Source organism: Rhipicephalus microplus, chromosome 1 (assembly GCF_043290135.1).
Source record: "Rhipicephalus microplus isolate Deutch F79 chromosome 1, USDA_Rmic, whole genome shotgun sequence".
Classification (NCBI taxonomy): domain Eukaryota; kingdom Metazoa; phylum Arthropoda; class Arachnida; order Ixodida; family Ixodidae; genus Rhipicephalus; species Rhipicephalus microplus.
The window spans coordinates 229,043,759-229,048,402 of record NC_134700.1 but is presented as its reverse complement, the minus strand read 5'-3'; the positions used below and the strand labels follow the sequence as shown (position 1 = coordinate 229,048,402).

Genomic DNA, 4,644 nt, shown 5'->3' with positions numbered 1-4,644 from the left:
TCGCGGCCGTGATTCTATCCCGTTACCTGCGGGTCAGCACGTATAGCACACTAACCATACTAGACAACCAAAAGATAAAGCTGCGTGAGTATGTTATTTTAAAGGGGTGAGACTGGGTAGCAAAGTGAGAAATAAATAAAAGAGGGGGTGGGGAGGGTAAAGTATAGTATATCAATCTGTAGGTCAGCATTCCTTAAATATCAGTCCCACAAGACTCCAGTAAAGTTGTCATGCACGTTATTTTGCAAAACCAAAAGAAGCCTGAAGCTGGTGTTATATTTTTGAAGTAATGGTGCGAAATCTGGAAATAAATTGCGAGATAGCTAAAAGGCTAAGCATACAGGAGCTTGTCAAAGCACGAAGGTAAGAAAAAAATGTGGGCTCGTCCGGGATTTGAACCCGGGACCTCTCGCACCCGAAGCGAGAATCATACCCCTAGACCAACGAGCCGACAACAGTTCTGGCAAATGCATATCCTTCCTTGTTTTTTATCATGCCACAAACTGCGTAAACTACCAGAACATGAATATTATGGGTAGTGTTGAAATGTTCAGGGCGGACTATACTTAGCTCACTACCCTAGAAAAAGCACTCTCATATAAATTAAACCAACATGTTGTGGCTGTCCTTACGCTGCAATCTTTGACAGTCGGGGATTTCGCTTGGAATGACAGGTGTCGAAGTGTTTTCCCGCGGGTGCTGGGGTCCGCGGCTCGTCTTGTCATGCCTCAAGCCGAACGGCCCGCCCGTTCATTCCTCTCCACTCTTAAGTGCGCCTGGCACCAGCACGGTCGTTCGATGCCTCTTGTTTGAGGGTCACAGATCGGTCAATAACAGTGAAAAATGCATCGATACAGTGCGACTCGGAAGGTTTTATAAATAGCTATTCTGTGTTTTTACGACGTGTTTTGTTATTGGTTGTGAAACACTAAAAACAATTAAGTACTTGTCGAGACTAGGCGAGAGAACGGCTATGACTATTACCGTTAGCACTGAAGTTCTGCTCCGCTTACTGTTCGAGCCACGCACCGCGATTGCCTCACCTGTTTCTTAAACAGGGACTTCCAGTTCACCGCCGAACATTCGTTAGTCTTTAATTCAAAATAAATGACAAAACTGTTAAAGCTGTATGACATGGTTTCGGTTCAAATTATTAGTTATCAATATTTATTTGTTTATTTATTCGTAAGATATGTAACATATGCTGAGAAATCAGACGTTTACTCATGATGCAAACCAATGAGCTCTCAGAACAAATAATGAAAATAATCAAACGTGTTCACTGCAAGAGCAGCGGGGACCGTTGCAGTCTTTGGGAAAAGAGACCTTAACGACACGCGTGGCCTTTGTGCTCCATTTCGGCAGCGTTGAGAGATAGCAAGAAAAAGGACCGGGATGAGCTTAACGTGCTCACAAACTTAAGGGCAGAAACCTCAGCGTTGTTTCTTAAATTCTGGGGTTTTAGAACGGATCAATGTGGCCAACGGTTGTGGGACTGGTCGGTAGACAATTTACTGTGCCTTAACGCTAAAGCTTCCACATTAATTCGAGGTTGTTCACGCTGCGCCTTATATTTAACTAAGATTCAACTTAGATTTAACAACATGACATGTAGTCATGTTGTTACATGACACGCATGTCATGATTTTCATGTTAGGGTATGTCGCTTGTGTTCGACATGCAATCATGCCATACCATACCAGTTTTGCAACATGCCATGGGAACGAAACCACCGCGAGAGCTGCAAGACCATGCAATGTAAATCGTGACATTCATGACATACACGTCATGCTTTTCATAATATGACTACTTGAACATGTTCTTCATACAGTCATGTTATGCCATACCAAGTTTCGTATTGATACCATTATCGAAACGGCCAGGAGAGCTAAAATCGTAGGTGGCCAGACAGACAGACAGACAGACAGACAGATAGGTAGACAGACAGACAGACAGACAGATAGGTAGACAGATAGGTAGACAGACAGATAGGTAGACAGATAGGTAGACAGACAGATAGGTAGACAGACAGATAGGTAGACAGACAGATAGGTAGACAGACAGATAGGTAGACAGACAGATAGGTAGACAGATAGGTAGACAGACAGATAGGTAGACAGATAGGTAGACAGACAGACAGACAGACAGATAGGTAGACAGACAGACAGACAGACAGATAGGTAGACAGACAGACAGACAGACAGATAGACAGACAGACAGACAGACAGACAGACAGACAGACAGACAGACAGACAGACAGACAGACAGACAGACAGACAGACAGACAGACAGACAGACAGACAGACAGACAGATAGATAGATAGATAGATAGATAGACAGACAGACAGACAGACAGACAGACAGACAGACAGACAGACAGACAGATAGATAGATAGATAGATAGATAGATAGATAGATAGATAGATAGATAGATAGATAGATAGATAGATAGATAGATAGATAGATAGATAGATAGATAGATAGATAGATAGATAGATAGATAGATAGATAGATAGATAGATAGATAGATAGATAGATAGATAGATAGATAGATAGATAGATAGATAGATAGATAGATAGATAGATAGATAGATAGACAGACAGACAGACAGACAGACAGACAGACAGACAGACAGACAGACAGACAGACAGACAGACAGACAGACAGACAGACAGACAGACAGACAGACAGACAGACAGACAGACAGATAGATAGATAGATAGATAGATAGATAGATAGATAGATAGAAGATAGATAGATAGATAGATAGATAGATAGATAGATAGATAGATAGATAGATAGATAGATAGATAGATAGATAGATAGATAGATAGATAGATAGATAGATAGATAGATAGATAGATAGATAGATAGATAGATAGATAGATAGATAGATAGATAGATAGATAGATAGATAGATAGATAGATAGATAGATAGATAGATAGATAGATAGATAGATAGATAGATAGATAGATAGATACGCTCAAATTCGCCGAAGTTCGCTAATAAAGCTTCGCATTTAAAATGCAGTGACTGGAGCACTATCTGAGCATTAAAGGAAAGAAGCAACGCTGTCCGCGAACAGTCACAGTTTGTCCGGTTGCTTGCAAGGACCGCCGCAACGTCTTCAGGGCAGCTCACGATGAAGACCACGTAGGCCAGGGCCCCAGGATTTTGTTCTCTGTCAGGGGGCGGTGGTCCAGCTGTCCTATAGGCTGGCTGAAAGGGTCGCTATTTCACAGTCGCTGAATCCGCATATTTCACATAACGGGCTGTCAGTCATTTCAATAAAAAATGAATGTGCATTTGAAATGCCACTGCAGGCCAGATATACATGCCAAAGCGTCATTATAGGCTGACTGGGAGAGCTTGAGGTCAGGGCCCAAGTACGTAGCCATGCCCTTGTGAAAGTCGATGAATGCTATACGTCTAACGTTAGACAACGGGCTAGCACACGAAATTCTTTTGCTGTGCGCCAGCAGTGTCGCCATTGCCCTTTCAAGATCCTACAAGTTGAACCTCTTTCGTTAGACCTGTGTGTTGCAGTAGTCGACTGGTGAGTTTTCTTGCGTCTCAAAAGTAGCAAGATGACGTAAGCTGAGAAAACATTGCAAATCAGCATAATGGGCAGAAAGGTACCCACTTCTTTGTGCCACGTTTGCACGAATAACAGAAAAAGGAATTTATCTTCCGCATAAAAACATTTCTCTTCATTTATTAACTTAACTCTCTGTAACATGGACGAGTCAGGCTTTGCTGACGTTCGTCCTTAAAATATTTCAATATGAATGCATCACCACAAACACACAAAGCGAAGAGGCAATGCAAAAACTTTGATAGATCGATGTATAAGTCTGACAGTGTTCGTATTATCAGTGGTACAGCCTGTGCCTTTTCGCTCAGGAGTACCCTCGTTTTGCCGCCATGAACACTCGTTGATTATTTGTAGCTTGAAGAGGGCGACAAAAGAAAGGAACTATGCCCATGTGCAATGTAAGCTTTCCATTTCCATTACTCCATGGCGACCAGCAAATTTGCCGTTGAGTTTCAAAATCACCTTTAGTAGTATGCGTGAAACTGCAGGTGGTATAGTGTAAGATAGTGCTAAAAAATAAACCTTGCCTTGATGAAAAATCAGGAATACTGCTTTCACAATACGCCACGGCAACAAGACTACCGTCTGTTGTGCCAAAGAATCATTATCGCATCCATCGCTGCAGATCTAATTACTGCTGCTAGTGATTCAAATGAGCCAGAATTTGGAAATTAATACACCTACAGACAGCGAGTAAAATTTTTGGAATGAGAAAGCAATTTTTGATGATAAAAAAAACAAGATCATAATAGAGGAGCAGCACCATGGACTGCTTTTGAAACGACAATTCATCTTCGCCTGATAAACTTGTTCTTTGTTCCATTATAATATTAAACTTGATTTATGTTTTTTTTCTTCCTTGAGCTCCACTGTTATCCTAAATACGCGTAAAATATTCAGCATCTTTTTTAGTAGCAATCCTTATAAAATTTGAAGTATACTTGCCAAGTTGTCGTGCGTTCTCGCGCAATCTTCGTTCACCTTCACAAGTTCATATGCTTTCAGCTTCACCTTACGACATTGCAGGTACTGTTCTACATTCAACAT

At 41.5% G+C, this 4,644-nt stretch overlaps 1 non-coding gene across 1 annotated transcript; it reads right to left on the bottom strand.

The window, feature by feature from the left end:
• Positions 1-378: 378 nt before the first annotated feature.
• TRNAP-CGG (transfer RNA proline (anticodon CGG)) lies at positions 379-450 on the bottom strand. Its single transcript has one exon. It is a non-coding gene; the product is annotated as a tRNA-Pro (tRNA).
• Between the last annotated feature and the right edge of the window lie 4,194 nt (positions 451-4,644).